The sequence below is a fragment of the Ailuropoda melanoleuca genome, chromosome 19 (assembly GCF_002007445.2).
Source record: "Ailuropoda melanoleuca isolate Jingjing chromosome 19, ASM200744v2, whole genome shotgun sequence".
NCBI classification, from domain to species: domain Eukaryota; kingdom Metazoa; phylum Chordata; class Mammalia; order Carnivora; family Ursidae; genus Ailuropoda; species Ailuropoda melanoleuca.
Genome location: NC_048236.1, coordinates 29,290,135 through 29,307,582, shown reverse-complemented (window position 1 = coordinate 29,307,582; position 17,448 = coordinate 29,290,135). Strand labels below are relative to the sequence as shown.

At 36.5% G+C, this 17,448-nt stretch overlaps 1 long non-coding RNA gene and 1 other non-coding gene across 2 annotated transcripts in view; both read left to right on the top strand.

The window, feature by feature from the left end:
- Positions 1–2,982: 2,982 nt before the first annotated feature.
- The window catches only part of LOC105241779, a 52,939-nt gene continuing 38,473 nt past the window's right edge, over positions 2,983–17,448 (top strand). The window contains exon 1 of the long non-coding RNA XR_004622024.1: positions 2,983–3,093. This is a non-coding gene — a long non-coding RNA (uncharacterized LOC105241779). The remainder of the gene's footprint in view (positions 3,094–17,448) is intronic.
- Positions 15,362–15,466, top strand: LOC117797199. The gene has a single exon (XR_004622117.1). It is a non-coding gene; the product is annotated as a U6 spliceosomal RNA (small nuclear RNA).

The following is a 17,448-nucleotide window of genomic DNA, read 5'->3' as shown; positions in this document are numbered from 1 at the left end:
CCTCCCTGAAGTCTTCTATTCTTTTCTCAAGTCTGCTGAGTATCCTTATGATTGTTGCTTTAAATTCACCATCAGACTTGTTACTTATATCTGTTTTGCTATCTCTGGCTGTGACCTTATGTCATTCTTTCATTTGGGGTGAATTCCTCCATCTTGGCACTTTGTCTGCCTTTTTTTTCTTCTGTGTGTTAAAAAAAACTGTTATGTTTCCTGCTTCTGAGAGTAATGATTCTTTCATATAGTCTCCAGGGCCTGGCACTTCAGATAGTGTGGCTGGTGTGTGCTGCATGCACTCTGTTGTTGTGTTCTTTTTTTTTTTTTTCAATAATATTTTTTTTTATTATATTATGTCAGTCACCATACAGTACATCCCTAGTTTTTGATGCATGCTGTTGTGTTCTGGCTGCTCTATTCTTCAGGCCAGTCAACTGCAGAAGCTCTCCTTGCCTGCAGTGGGCAATGTTTGATCCTTGACCAGAATGTGGCAAATTTTAGCTAGGTGTGCTCTGGTCTGCTTGTTAAATGAGACCTGATTCTACTGCAGTATAGCTGAGGCCCTGCAGAACTCTCTGGTTGGGGGTCATGATGTGGGCAGGGGTTTCTCCTGGTCTTCTGGGAAAGTGCCCATCATGCTGGGACTGAGACAAACTTGACCAAAAAAGCTGGTCCCACTAGATCACAGTGGTGTTAGACTTGGTGTAAGCAGGTTAGGCAGCTAGCGTTCACGCTGTGCTGTTTATCACAGGTGGCTCCTTTTTTATGCTGGGGGGCAAGGCAGAGAGGGAAATTGCACCAGCCAGCTCCTTTGTCCCAGGGAGGGATCTCTGTGCTTTCTGCTTTAAGGGAAGCACTCCAAGAAGAGCAAATAGTCTCCCCATTCTGTGTCCCAGGAATTTTTCAGATTGGTGTTTCCACACTGCCCCTGGATTGCTTGCCTACCTTCTTTCCAGGAGCAATACAGTGCCCCCTGGTCTCTAACCCAGCCAAGCCTGCTGAGTTAGAACTACAGGCTTTAGGGATGTGGTGGGAGCAGGGACCTGCACTAGTCTTCTGGGGGAGGGTCTCACCATGCTGGGACTGAAGTAGATTTGACCTAGAAGGGCAGTTGTGCCAAAGTGCAGGGGTGTGGGACTTGGTGTAAGTAGGTTAGGCAGCCAGTGTTGGAGCTGAGCTGTTTCCTGTGGGTGGCTCTGCATTTATCCTGGGGAGCGAAATGGTGGCTGTTGGCTCCTTTGTCTCTAGAGAGGTGCCTATGTGAATGCTACCTCTCAAGGACATGCTCCAAGAAGAGTGTACAGTCTCTTCCCTGTGTACCTCAGGTGTTCTTCAGATCAGTATTTCCACACTATCTGCCCCCAAGTTGTTTGTCTGCCTTCTCTCCAGGAGTAGGGTAGTGCCCTCAGGGCTCTATCTCAGCCACAACCACTGCCTGTAAAACTCCAGTCTTTAAGCCCCACTAGTTGCAGTCCCTTTCATTTTCCCAGCCATTGGCTTTGCGGAAGTGTTCCCCTTTTACATTCCCCTGTGTGCACCTCTCTCTTTGGACTTTTCCTTGACCACAGCTTCCTCTCCTCTGCAGCACCCATGATCCTTTCTCTCCCAAACCACATCTTTACACTTCCTACCTTCTTTGATGTGACTTCTTCTCTCTCTTTAGTTGTGGAGTTTGTTCTTTTAGTCTTCAGGCTGATTTCTGGGGTATACGGAATGATTTGATAGTTATCTAGTTGTGTTCGAGGGATGAGGTGAACCTAGAATCCTACAACACTGTCATCTTAGCTCCTCCTAGCCTTTCTTAACTTTATATTTCTATATATAATGATTCTTTTCTTTAGCTGCTTCACTGGTTTTCATCAATTTGATAATTATATGTTTCAGTGTGATTTTCTTTGTGTCTTTCTGCCTGGGATTCATTGAGATTCTTGAATCTATGAATGTAGTTTTCATCAAAACTCAAAACTTTTTAGCCATTATTTTTTAAAAATGTTTTCTGTCTCCTCAACTCAGTGAGACTATGCTCTCTTCAGTTTCTCTTCCTTCCACTCGAGTCTAGACTGTGCCTCAAGGAAGAAAGGTGGGATGGTTATAGGGTATACCTGTTTTCCCCTCTTATTCATGGAACACTGTTTTATGCTGCCCTTTGTCTAAAGTCATTTGTTTCATATAGTGTATCCAGTTGTGTAGTTGTTTATGATGGAGAGGTAAGGTAATCCAGACTCTATTACTGTCATAGCTAGAGAAATGCTTTTTATCTAATTTTTTACTATTTTAGTAATTTTGAATTTTCTTTTCTTTTCTATTTATATACAATATAAATGTGTGTCCATCATTTTTTTAAAAAATTCAATTCAATTTACTTAACATATAGTATATTATTGGTTTCGGGGTAGAATTTAGTGATTCATCAGTTGCATATAACACCCAATGCTCACTATATCAAGTGCCCTCCTTAATGCCCATCACCCAATTACCCCAGCCCCCTCTCACCTCTCTTCCAGCAACCTTCAGTTTGTTTTCTAGAGTCAAGAATCTCTTATGTTTTGTCTCCCTCTCTGATTTCATTTTATATTTTGTCCCTTCCCCTATGTTCATCTGTATTTGTCTTCCTCTGACTGACTAATTTTACTTAGCATAGTACTCTCTAGCTCCATGGTGTTGCAAATGGCAAGATTTTGTTCTTTTTAATGGCTGAGTAATACTCCATCATATATATACCACATCTTTTTTGTCCATTCATCAGTCGATGGACATTTGTGCTCTTTCCATAATTTAGCTATTGCTGATAATGCTGCTGTAACATTCGGTGCATGTATCCCTTCAAATTAGTATTTTTGTATCCTTTGGGTAAATACCTAGTAGTGAAATTGCTGCATCGTAGGGTAGTTCTATTTTTAACTTTTTGAGGACCCTCCATACTGTTTTCCAGAGTGGCTTCACCAGTTTGCATTCCCACCAACAGTGTAAGAGGAATTTGTGAACACTAAACTAGCCCTGCAAGAAATATTAAAGGTGATTCTTTGAGCAGAGAGAGAGCCCAAAAGTAAGAAAAACCAGAAAAGGAAGAGACAATCTGCAGGAACAGCAACTTAACAGGTAATACAATGGCACCAAATTAATATCTTTCAATAATTTTTCTGAATGTAAATGGACTTAATGCCCCAATCAAAAGACATAGGGTATCAGAATGGATGAAAAAGAAGACCCATCAATATACTGCTTACAAGAGATTCATTTTAGACCCAAAGACACCTCCAAATTGAAAGTGAGGAAGTGGAGAACCATGTATCATACTAATAGACATTAAAAAAAAGCTGGAGTAGTCATCCTTATATCAGACAAACTAGGTTTTAAACCAAAGACTGTAATAAGAGATAAAGAAGGACACTATATCATAATAAAGGGGTCTATCCAACAAGAAGATCTGTTAATTCTGTAATTTTTACACTTGGCTTATAAGTAGCAGACAACAGTCATGATCACAGAGAATGGTAAATGCCTCTTTCAAATAATGGATAATTTATTTGGTATTTTCTATGGTCTGAATGTTTGTGTCCCCCCAAAATGTTGAAATCCTAACCTCCAAAGGTGATGGCATTAAGAGGTGGGGAGTCTTTGGGAGTTGATTAGGTCATGAAGGCAGAGCCCTCATGAATGAGATTAATGTCCTTACAAATGAGACTCTACAGAGCTCCCTAACCCCTTTCACTGTGTGAGGATACGACGAGAAGTCTGTGACCCTGAAGAAGGCCCTTACTCAACCATTTTGACACTCTGTTCTTGGACTTCCAGCCTCCAGTGGTGTGAGAAATAAAATTCTGTTGTTTAGGAACCACTCAGTCTGTGGTATTTTGTTATAGCAGCTGGAAGAGACTAAGACAACTTAGTCTTAATATAAACTAATTACTTATTAATATTGACAAACTAATTACCTATTAAGTTCTCTGAATTTGAAGTTTACCTTCAAAGGAGGACCTGAGTCTTTTCTTGTTCCAAAGGAACTATTTAGGTGCTATTTTTCATTTTCTTAATGCATATCCAGATTTCCTAAATGTTGAAGACCTGAAAATGTTTATGGTGAGTAACTTAGAACACTTTATGATTTATATTCCTTCTTGTATAATAATGATCATTAACTGCATTTCAAAAAATTGGGATGGTGATGATTTCTTAGAAAGGGACATTGTGTGAATGAGGAGGGCTAGGTGACTACATCTGTGTTGTGAGGCCAACTTAAAGAGTTGGTTTTGACATAGTTGGTAGGAGAGGTCAGTGAGACCAGACTGGGTCAACAGGTTGAATTTTCTTTAATATGCAATTGGGAATTATTGAATGTTGGGGCAGGGGAATGGTCCAGCATGAAATGAGGGAGAAAGTGTGATATTTAATATTAGCAATTAAAACAGTGAGGCCTGACTGCATTGCTTACTTCATGATTCATTTTAGGCACATTTTTGAGAATGCATTTCACCTGGAACTAATGCAACATATTTTACAGTATTGTTATGAGAACTAACTTAACTTACCCGAAAGTACTTGGAAGTTGAAAAAAATACTGCAAATGAGTTTGTTATTATAGTCGTTATGAGGAGCATATCACAAACAGTATTTTGAGAAGACCATTTTGGTAATGGCATGTCAGTTCGAATGGAAGGGAGAGGCTATGGGCTGGGAGACTATAGGATGTTTTCCTCTTTGTCCTAAGAATTCTTCAAACCTCTGTCACAGTTAATGTTTGCTGAGTGGGGGCGGGGAGAGGACTTTCAGATCTAGAGTATTACTTCTCATTCTTTAATGTCCATACAAATCACCTGGAAATTTTGTTTAAAGTGCAGATTTTGATTAAGAAGTTTGGGGTAGGGCCTGAGATTCTTCTTTTCTAACAAGCTCCAGGTAATGGCAATGCTGTTCATCCATTGAACATGCTTTATGTAGCATGGGTTCAGAGAAAGTTGTAGGGAATGAAGACCCAGAGGTAGTGCAGATTCCAGGTGGCAGCTTGCTTTACTTCCCATTTTGGTCAATTCCAGATAGTGTAAAAAAAAAATCAAATGTCTCTCACTCTGAAGGGTTTCCAAGCTAAGCACATCAAACATTAAAAGTTATATTCTGTCTCTTTCCTTGCCTTGAATTATATTTAAAAGTCTTTTCCAGTTATCCTATCCCCTTTCTTTTTCTTTTCTTTTTTTTTTTAAATTAACTGTAATGGTGAGAAGAGATACCTCTATGGTAACATAGAGCCAAGGGGGAAAAGCCATCTTCCTATGAGAGTAGTGTTAAAATGTTCTTACATAATAAGTAAAAATTAAATTTCTTCTACCTCCTAGAAATTTAATTATGGGAACACATCCTTAATATTGACAAACTAATTACTTACTAAGTTCTCTGAGTTTGAAGTTTACCTTTTAAAGAAAAAAACTTGAACTAACATAATGGAGCATAAAAATTGATAGTATTATTTCTCTCTGTAGATTTCAGAACTTGCCTTGAAAGAAGACTATGTCACTGAAAAGTGAATTATACTGACTTTATGAGTGCTTATCCCTTCTTATTTTGCTTTGAATGTAAGTCATCACAAAGTAAATGGATTGATTGAATATAGACTTGTAACTTGAAGAGTTCAATAGTTAATGTATATGTTGAGCTTAGGGTGACCCAAATATGATAGATATATGAAATAATCATCCACATAGCATCTCTGGAAAATATTAGAAGAGCTCGTTGTAATTATCATGCAACTAAACTAAAACATTTTCTTTGTATTAAACAGCAGTATTTGAAGGAATTAAGGACATGCTCCCGTTTTAGTTTCAGTTCACATTGTTTAATTGGAAGTTTTCTTTTCTCTTTAAAATATTTTGCAGGGTATTTCAAAGCTGAAGGTGGCTGGATGAATCTCTTCAGGATAACTTAGCCTATATTTCCAGAGGCTCTCTACCACCCCACAAGGGGGTAGGTAAGGATTTTGTAGGTTGAAACATTTTGAATAGGTAGATAATCCAAGTGGAAAAGAAGTCTCCCTCATGATCAGGTTAATTATAAATATTACTCTATCTTAGAGATATATTAAACTATTTAAATAGTTCTTAAATGATAGAAATTTAGGCTATTTTTAGTTTTTTGCTATAACCAACAGTGCCGTACATTGGAACATGCTTCGTTTTGTACACAAGAGCATATTTACAGAATAAATTGCTAGAAATGGATTGCTGAGTCAAAAAGGATGCATTTCAAATTTTGTCAGCTGTTACCAAGTTGTCTTCCCTATGTTGTACCAATTTTGGTTTACATCAACCTTTGCAAACACAGCATGTCATCAAACTTTCTGATTTTTTTTTTTAAAGATTTTATTCATTTATTCGACAGAGATAGAGACAGCCAGCGAGAGAGGGAACACAAGCAGGGGGAGTGGGAGAGGAAGAAGCAGGCTCATAGCAGAGGAGCCTGATGTGGGGCTCGATCCCGCAACGCCAGGATCACGCCCTGAGCCGAAGGCAGACGCTTAACCGCTGTGCCACCCAGGCGCCCCAAACTTTCTGATTTTTGCCAATGAGATAAGTGAAGAGTAGTGACTTTTAACTTTTAATTTGCATTTTATATTATGAGCACTCATGCTGTCAGTGAACAGACACTCAAACTCTACAATGGATTTATTGTTAATTGCCAGGTAGATATAGTTTGCTATGATTAAAATGTCCAAATTGTATTAGGAAAAATGTCAAAAATTATAAAAGGTTAAAGGACTTTCTCCTTTTACAAAAACCTTCAAGAGATAGAAGGTAAGGGACAACCTTGAATAAGGGAAATCTTCATGCTTTTGTCTTTTCTAGTCTTTAAGCTTCCCATTATTATGTTTCCAATTCAAGCTTTCCTGATATTTTCCCTTTCAATGTTCTTTCTGATTCTTGCCTGTATTATCAATAAGATCATGAGTTTTAAAAATTTGAAAAAAGGGGAGATTTTGAAGAAAATAATTATTGGAAAATTTATCCCTCATTTCCTCTGGATCATCTAGAAGGAATGAGACAAGGGGGTAGGTAAGAAACAGTTCTGTTTGTTAAGCAACAGTACTATTGAGTTTATTTCCGTATGCAAATGTTATTTCATTTAATCTCCAACATAACTTTCAAGATAGATGAGGTCATCTTCATATTACATATGTAAAACCTGAAGTCAAAGGAGGGGAGCAGTTGGGTAAGGTTACTCAGCTAGGGAATGAAGCTGGAATTGGATCCCTTTTTCATGTCACTGCAAAGCCCTCCTTCTTCCATGTGACACATTTTCTCTGCCTGTATCATGTTATATGGAAAGGGTTTGTCAGTTTATTATGGCTGCATCCCGCCTCAACTCAGAAAGGCCCTTTGCTTTTCCTATAGTGGTTTTTCCTATAGTGATACACACATAGACATTCTGAAAATTCAAATGTTGGTGTATATGAAAAAGTGAATAGTGTTTTAATTGATTATTTTAAATATGTAAGAAAAAAAGTTTGTAGACACATGTGACTCACTGACAGAAAAACTATTTTGTTGACATTAAAGTTGCAATTGCTTTTTTGCCTAAATTTCTCAGTGGAATTTCAGTAAAAGATATCCACAAGAGTATATTTGAATTCTGTCCTGGCAAAGCAGCCTGTTGATTAATTGAAGTATTTATTTTTTTTCCCATAAGACATTTTAACATTACATGGGGAAGGATGACCCAGCTTCATTTCTCCAGGACATGATTTCTTTAGAATGATAATAAAGGTTGCATGAAAAAGGATGGTATAATTGTATGAATGTGAAAAATGACAAGGTAAAAAAAAAAGTAGACAGACTGACTTGAGACTTTAATATCCTAAGAAACATGGCAGTCTTTAGGGGGATTTCGGTATGGTGAGTTTCCCAATCCCATTTGACCTAGAACTTCATTTCATGAGCATCCTGGGGGACTGATGTGCAGGAGGAGTCCACTGGGAAACACTGATGCAGAAACAGCTGTTGGTAAATAAGGATAGCTACATAAGTACCAGGATGTGGTACTTACTATGACCTTTAGGTTTATTGGTTTCTGAAATCTAGAGTGCCTGCAGTTTTTCAGGCACTTCTGGCCTGATTTATTCCCTAGGTCTTCAACTGACTAAGATCCACCATTCTCAGCTTTCTTACTGCTGTTAGATGGTCAGTATTCTCTCTGCTATCCTTAATGCTATAGAATAGCAAGGCTTGTGATCATCAGTTGTTGCCATGTGTGCTTGCTACTAGCTGTTCACAGCTGCGTGCCTCCCCAGCAATTGCCCTCAGCAACAAGGAGCAGCCTCTCCCAAAGAAGGAACCAGTAATGCAGGATAAAAGGCTAGGCCTCTGCCTGAATTTGACTCCAAAAGGCTAGTCCACCGCCAATCTCCCTGTGAATTCAGCTGAGTCCCTTACTGCAAATTCATTGTGATTTAACCTCTCCCTCTGCTCACTGTGGCTTCCTGAATTCTTCTCAAAGGTATTAGTCTCAAGAGCCCTGCTCTATAATCTTCTTGCACATACCTCTGCATCTCATTCACCGTTTATTGATGAATCTGACTTAGGCCATAATATTTTTGAGAAGAATGTAGGCCTGCATGGTGGCCACAAGCATGGAAAAGAACGGACCTTGTAAAGCTGAGTTTGTACCTACCTGAGTCTATTCAGGCAAATATCTGTAGTCAAAACATGTAAAAGTGATTAATATCCGTCTAAAGTGTGGCAACCAAAATACTTCTGTAGAGGGAATTTACTCCTTGCTGAAAACAAAGACTTTCCACTTCTCTGAGTCTAGGGAGAAACCGGAGAAAATAAAACATTATAATGCACACAGAATCTTGACCTTTTCTAGGGAACTAGACTTGTTCACATGGCCAGTCTTTTTTTGTCATTGCACCCCAAATACCTGGCCTAAATCAGGTGTGGAGAGGAAGGAGGTGAAGCCAGCTTGGTTCTATTAATGTAGACTACATCTCTAAATAACATAGTTGGACTTCTTAGAATCTACCAAATTCTTAACAACGCATCAGGCTAAGTCAAGAGTGTACTAATACAGAGACTCCACTAGTTTTTAGAAATTCTACGATTATGTAGGGAAGGGCCAACCTTGAGGAAAGTAGGTAATTTTAGTGATGGGGAATGAAAGAAGAAGAGTTGAGGGGAGGGAATGGGATTGCTTGGCTTCAGATAGCAATGGCTACATCATAATAATCATTTCTTTTCCCTCCTCCTTCTTTGCTCTCATTTATTGGGTATGATTATGTGTCAGACACTGGGTATATTTTGATCTAGTCCTATGAGGTACGCATTTTATCCCCATTTTAAAAATGAAAAAACTGATGTTCAAAAAAATCAGGCAAACTGCCCAAAGTCACTGCCCAAAGTCTAACTAGCTCTAAAATCACATTCTTTCCATTATGTTTATAATGGAGAGTGTGTTTTGTTTCTGTTTGTAGCAAGAGAATAAATTATTTGTACTCAAAAAGTTTCAGTTATTTAATCCAATAGATAGTAAATCATTCTCAATGTACCAGTTAGGTTGAATTTTGCCTAATATATTGATGAGTAGATAATTTCATACTTGGAGCTATAACTAAGAAGAGTAATGGGAAAGGCAATTAAAAGTTCAAAGGGAATTCATACACTAATAAGCATTCCCCCCCCCCTTTAGAGTAACTAAATATCTTGGAAAGAAAAATGCAAATGTTCACTGAATGCATTGACTTGTAAGTGAAAAAAGAAAGGTACCATAATTATACAATTAAATCTATTGAAAATACCATTTGTCAAGTTGATAATTGAAGATCAGGTAAATTAAGTTGGCTACTATAGTTGGTGAGCTTGTTATTGGTAATTCTCTTCAGAGTTGAAAAGAAGTTTGGAAAAACTCAGAATTACTCTGAAAACTCTCCTGTTTCTCTGGGGTCAGAATATAATTACCTATGGGAATAGAAAGAAAACTCTATTATTATCTCATCTCTGTATCATTTCTAGGTCTATCTCGAGAGAGAGAGCTGTACCTAAAGAGAGAGAATGAGGAAAGTAGAAATATAAGGAATTTAACTTCTGTTCCCTTGGTATCTACAATGAAACCAATCAGGATTTAAGAAAAAAGTTTTAAAAATAATTCAGATTCACAAATATCCAGTCTAGGATGAAGTTGGAATTGTAAATTGGTTTCTTTACTTTAGGCTGAAGTATTTTATAGAAGTTATGTTAAATATTTAATGTAATGCTATTTGTGAATTAGGTAGTAAACTCAGCAGAATGAAAATCAGGAAAATGAAGACATTTATGATTGAATCTCAATTTTTAAGTGTGAGGTTTATATTACACAGGTTTACCTCAGTTTAAAGTGATGAGATAATCTCAAAAGTGTAAGCAGATGTAATAATCCACCAGGATTATTAATATTGTTTATGATATCCATTTTGAAATATGTTGAGGTAAGAGGCATCTTGGCAATATACCAATCTTAATGAAAATAGACTGGGAAAAATCAGCAAAAAATGTTTTAGTGAAACATGTTCGTCATTTCCACATTTTAAAATGTACACACACAATATATAGGATACAAGTAAACTCATTTTAGAATAGATGCTTCTGAAAATATTAGTCAAAATTTTGTTTATTGTATTTATTTATTTTTTAATTATATTTTAAATGCACTAATGGAGAGGCTTATCAAAGGAAACCAATAGTGATCCCTTAGTAAAATAAGAAATTTGAGATGTGAAAACTTTCTGAATTTATCTAGTTTGTCTTTTTTAATATACATTAACTTAAAATGAGCCATACTGTTTTATTATGATAATTTATCAAAATTTGAAAAGATTAATATATGCACAGGTGAGGAAATACTTTATTTTGTACATTAATGTTGCAGTGGCACCTTCTTGCTGAGCTATAACCTAAATTTGAGTGATCGTTTAAAGTGGTTTATTTGGTTTTGATGGAAAAAATGTGAAGAAATTGCGTTATCAGATATTTATATACAGACATATAAAAGGTATCTTTTTTTCTTGGAAATAAGCATTTCATTGTGATAAGGTTTATTTTTCTTGCTTGCTATAGTAACAATGATTGCCCTACAGCTGACATTTTCTGAAGCATGCTTATTTCAGCAGTTATACCTTGCAAATGCAGTTGTTTGCCAATATGACTAATTATTTGTTGACTAATGGTTCAAAAAATTTAATGCCTTGGTTTTTAACTATCCCTCATTCAGTTTCAAACTCCTAAAGTCATAGTCAGTAAATTACTCTCAGATGCAAGCACTAACAAGGGACAAGATGGAGAATTCCATGGCATGAAAACTTGATGAAAAACTAAAATGAATATTAAATACTACTAATTTTGTTGTATTTTCATTTCTTTATTCTTTAATAGTAAAAATCTATGTCACATTTAAATATGAGTACTTTTTTTATTGTGCTGCATTTTTAAATTTTATTAACTTTATTATTAACTCATCCAGATAGAATGGCAGAAAAAAGGAGAAACGCTACTTTTCTCATTTATCAAAATTTATGAGTACTGGGATGGAATTTTATTCCAAAAGAGACAATGGCTCAGAGCATAATATTGAATTTTATATATGTAAATATTTAAACAACACAAATATCTTTCTCAAACAGCTTTCATTTTACAAGACAATACGCAGATAACGTTGTTTAAGGAAGTAACTAATAAACATCTACTTTTGCAGCCCATTACAAAAGCAGGTTGTGAGTACTGACTGCAAAAGTTTGTGGCAGCAGGCATGAACTTCTCTCACAAAATCTTTCAAGTGAAGCACAGAGACTTCAGATTCATTCTGTAGAATGAATAATGTGAAGACTTAGACATATAAAAAATTCTGACTTTTCTAAATTTTCCCTCTGAAATTTCACATTGTTTCTAGAACAACTCTGTGAGATGGTTAGGGCAGGTTCTTTTAAGCCGATTTTACATATTTCTCTTCCATTTCTAATAATCTTGCCATATTTATGGCCATAATCTTGGCTCAGGACTATATTTCTTAGCACACTGGCTATGGGAATGTGCTCCTTTCTCGAGCCTGTGCCTCTGATCTATCCCCACTGCCAACTGCTACAAAAGTCATCTTAATCCAGGGCACTGAGTATGGCATTCCTTTTCTTCCAAAACATTTACTGATCTCATCCCTATCTGTATTTTTGCAAAGTTCTTTATGTGACTTTAACACGTACCTGATTTTCTAAGTGGTTTAAAATATTCAAAATTCATTAGATCCACTTGGTTGTCTGTGTAAATGAGGCCAAGAAAAGAACAACAGGAGAATAGTAGGGTATTTAAATAAACAAAACATAATATAATACTTTAAGGAAAAAAACAAATTATAATGAAAACATTTCATATTTGATGAAAAGCTTGCCAGTATACTCGTAGTTAGGGAAATTTAGAAGCAAAATATTCAGTAATGAAATGATTGTGGCTTTCTAGAATGTTGACTGACAGGTTTTGACCTGCTAATGAAATTGGCATAATATTTTAATGAATTGTAACTGATAAAACGAGAATAATGAGACCCAGAGTTAAACTAAATGGAACAGATTACATGGGAGATAGAGTTAAATTTCTCATAAAAGATATCTGATGACAAAATAATTACCAAATAATTATGTAGTAAATTATATTTTTTATCTCTGCCAGTGGGAAAACTCTCTTTATTTGCTAATTCACTTTAAACTTTGTTAAATAAACTTTCAGTAAAATTAATCAGCCTGTCAAAAACAGATTTCAGAAAAATTTAAATTAATATGATATACTAATATGATATACTAGAAGAATGAGGATGGATTCATTAATCATCCTAATCTACTTCTACGTTTCAACTTCCACCAAGTTACTTTGGTTGCTCACATGATTTTGTAATTTGAGTACATAAGGATTTTGATCTGGCAGTGCTATAGCCAAGAATTTTGCATTTCCAAGGCTCAGGAATCTCTCTCTCTGTTTCTCTCTGTCTTTCATACACACACACACACACACACCCCTCGTACATTAAATAAATTTTTACAAAATTTCAAAATCAGGGAAGAGTGAACCTGACCAAGCCTAATGTTAGGATCAGTGGCTTCAATGATAATGTATATTCCTCAGGACCCTTGCTTACATTCCTCCTTACTTTCCCTACGATAGCCACCCTTTAGACATCCATCACTTGATGAATCCAACTATCCATTTTCTTTGATTCTGTTCCTACCTTCAAAGTGTCGCTGGACAAATCTCCATGCTGAGTCAATAAGGTCCACATAGTTCTTATGCTTTTTAGCTCCATTGGAGCTCCCACATGCTTCTTCATGGTCTCCTTACCATTTCTTGTCATGTTCAGTGTAACCGAATTTACTGGGTTTTCCAAAAACTTTTCCCTCTTGTCAATGGCATACTTCACCATCCCAGCGCCGCCAAGAAGAAAATATGGCCACCAGACAGGACTAGTTCCCACCTTTGCTTCTGTATTTCCGTATGACATCATACACTCTGGTCTTCTCTCCTGTTAAAAGAAGAAGAGTTGGGGTGCCTGGGTGGCTCAGGCATTAAGTGTCTGCCTTCGGCCCAGGGCGTGATCCTGCCATTCTGGGATCGAGCCCCACATCAGGCTCCTCTGCTGGGAGCCTGCTTCCTTCTCTCCCACTCCCCCTGCTTGTGTTCCCTCTCTCGCTGGCTATCTCTCTCTGTGTCAAATAAATAAATAAAATCTTAAAAAAAAAAAGAAAAGTTGATTGTCCCTTCCTAGTTTAATCATTCCACTCTTACTCAGTGTGATAAACAAAATAATCCTTCCCTCAAAAGGTCAACACCTTAATCTCTGGCCCCTGTAAATATTTTCCTTTATGTGGCAAAAGAGACTTTGCAGATGTGATTAAGTATAAGATCTTGAGATAAGGAAATTCTCCTGGATTATCTGAGTTGGCCCAATTTCCTCACAAGACCCTTGTAAAAGGGAATTCAAGGTCAGAATGAGAGGAGATATGAAGATATATGACAATGGAAGCTGAGATATGAAAGAGAGAGAGAAGGAGATTGAGAGAGAGATTTGAAGATGCCATAGTACTGCCTTTAAAGATGGAGGATGAGGCCACAAACCAAGGAATGCGGGTAGCCTCTAGAAGCTTGAAAAGGCAAGCAAATGGATTGTCCCCTATAGCCTCCAGAAAGGAGCACAGACCCATGGACATCCTGATTTTTTAGCCCCGTAAAACACATTTTGGATTGCTGACCTCCAGAACTGTAATTTTTTTGTTGTAAGCTACCAAACTGCAGCATCAGTAGGAAATTAATATACCAGTATCTCAGTTTCCATCATTGATACAGAAATTTTATCCCATTATCTTTTCTATTTTTTCTACCAACAATTTGCCTGTTCTTTTAGCTCTTTCTTTTCAGGTTGTAAAAAAAAAAAGAAGAAGAAGCAGCAGCAGCCTTACATTAACCGTTTGCTCAAACTATCGCACTTACATGTCTCCTTCCTTTCAGCATCATTCTTATTAAAAAATAGTTTACATCTTCTATGCCTGCCCCTCAAACCTTGGTAATCTACTCTCTAACTCCTGCCCTGCCCCGAATGGCTTTTCCAAACTCCTTGGCAGTTTCTTCTTATTTGAGAAATTTAACTAAGCTTTTTTCTCACTGGATGGATTTGCAGTTTTTGACAGTAATTGCCTGTTCTCTGATGGCTTCTAGTTATCATTTTGTTTAGCCTATCTGGGATTCTTTACAGTCTTTTTTCCCCTCTATCCCCTGACCACTATTTATATGTTGGTGGATGACTCAAGGTCTCCTCCTTTCTCATTCATTTTTACTGTCTGTATAAACTTTGAGTGATCTGATCTACTTTCATGGTTTTCATGACCAGATACAAGTGGACAGCTTCTAATCAGTGAGTCTAAACTTTCCTCTTGAATTCCAGATACATTTATCTACTAGACGTGTCTGCCTATCTGTTTTCCAGGCATCCCAAACATTATTTAAACCCATAAAGATTCTTCTCATGTCAATGTGTCATAGATGAGGACCCACCCTTGCTTAACTCCTCCATCCTATAGATTCTTCTTTCTACTTTGCTCAATTGAGTTTATTTCGTTAATATCGAACAATTAATCCTTACACCCTGCAATGCCTCTACCATTTGAAAGTTCATCTCATCTTTTCCCTAGAGTATTTAAAAGCCCCCTAATTGGTCCTTATACCACAAACTTTCCTCACCTCCAAACCTGTTCTCATCCTGCCACCAGCATGACATTCCTAAAGCTAAATCTGATTAGGTCTCTGCCTTGTTTAACAATTTCTTCTATGTTTATGTTGCCACAGATAAAGTATAAATTTCTTAACATTGCCTCTAAGTGCTCACTTCAGCAGCACATATACTAAAATTGGAATGAGACAGAGAAGCTTAGCATGGCCCTGCTCAAGAATAACTTTGCCTCTGAGATCTGTTCTAGTCTTCTGGCTAACTTCCCAACCTTTCTCGTCTCCACGTAGATACCCTGTGCTCTAAACAGAAAGCAGCTCCGTATTCATAAAATCTGCCTGATCCTTTCTTGATTGCATGTCTTTGCATACATTCTTCCTGAAATTTGCTTATTTGCTTCCTTTTTCTTTATCTGGCAAAATCTGCCAATTTGTTAAGCTCTTTGAATCTTTTCTCAAGTAGCCGGAAACAGTCACTGAAGGTATTTCTAGATCGTTGTGTTCCTGTCTATGTTTTAGCACTTGCATTGCATTGTAATTATTAGTTTTTGTGTTTTGATTGGTCTTTGAATTCTTTAAGGACAAGCTGTGTCTTCTTCATATTTGTATATCTAGTGCCTAGCACAGGGCTTGACACATGGGAAACAGTAAGTAAATGTAGCATGGATCAATGACATCATTAATTGGTTGAACAAAAGGTCTCATAATGATTTTCTGAAAAATAATACTCAAAAGGTCTTTAAGTAAACCTCCATGGCATGTGAAAGAATTGATTATGAAAGTAAACATATGGTTGATGTGGCAGTGGAGATAACAGCTCAGAGATTTGACATTCCTTGGGAAGAATGTCCTTTACTTTCCCACAGCTGTTGTACACAGATGAATAGGATGCCATCTGTGTCCTCAAAAGATTACAGTCTGTAAGGAAAACAGTCGTGTGAACAGTTTGGTGGAATAAGGGATTACAGAAGCTATGCTAGATGTGGATACTGGATACTAGCATCGTACAAAGAGAGGGTGGTAAGGTCCTTATAGAGTTAATTAGGGCTTCTTAGAGAAAATAATTAAATCAAACAAAAAGTGCCACATATTTGAGGAAAAAAAGCAAATATTACTACCAGAAATTTTAAAATTTAAAATGGGCAATGCATGAAGGGGAATGTTGGTTTTTGTGTTCCTCTTGTAAGCCAGTGGAATATCTGTCATATTCATGTCCATTTATACATATTCAAAAGCTGTATTGTTTGAAAATTTTGTTTATTACAAACTGGTATGTATCATTGATTTTATTAAGCAACCATACTGAAATTGTGCCTGGCCAGAGGAGAAATTGAAATCTTTCAGTACAAACTCTGATCCTATTATGGTGGGAAAAGATCAAAGCATTTAGTCAGGTGAAGTGATAGAGCTCCTATTGGGCCTGGCATCATATTATAGAAAGTTTAGGCTTTGTTCTTATTCCCACATTCTTTTGGAATGTGATCAAAGGCATTTAGATCTCTCAGGCCACACAGTTTGAAACTGACAGTCACCTCAGAGAAAAGATTCTGAAGAGTCTATGGGGACATTATCATAAAACCATCAGTCGATTATTATTATAAATTAAACAAATATCCCCAATAAAAATCATTAAAACTTATACATATAATTTAATAATTCTACTTTGTAGTTATCGAGTCCCATTAAAGGAAAATTTATTTACATGCTAACAGTGTATTTTAAGTTTTTTGTTGTAATTTTGACACACAATAAGGCTAAGATGTCTACATGCATTTGATATTGATTGTTTATCCCAGGATACATCTGCCTAAGGAAAAAAGTAATTATTATACATAATGAAAATCAGGCATTTTTTACTTTGCTATATCTGGATATGACAAGTTCCCAACCTATTTGTCTTCTTTAAGAGTGCTTTGGCTGTTCTTAGGTTTTTGTAAATTCAAATTAATTTTATAATCAGTGGGTGAAATTTCTTTGAAACTATGTAAGATTTTTATTGAAATTGCAATTAATCTATAGATAAATTTAAGGAGAATTAAAATTTTACGTCAATTGATGAATATAGTATACATCTCTGTTTGGCTCCTATTTGTCTCAATAAGGGTTTAGATTTGTCTACAGAAAGGCATAAAATTTTTGTTAAATTTATTCCTAGGCATCTATTTTTATTACAGTTATTGTTATTACTACAAATGGTGTTTTGACCTACTTCACTTCTCCCTTAGTCACATGATCTTAG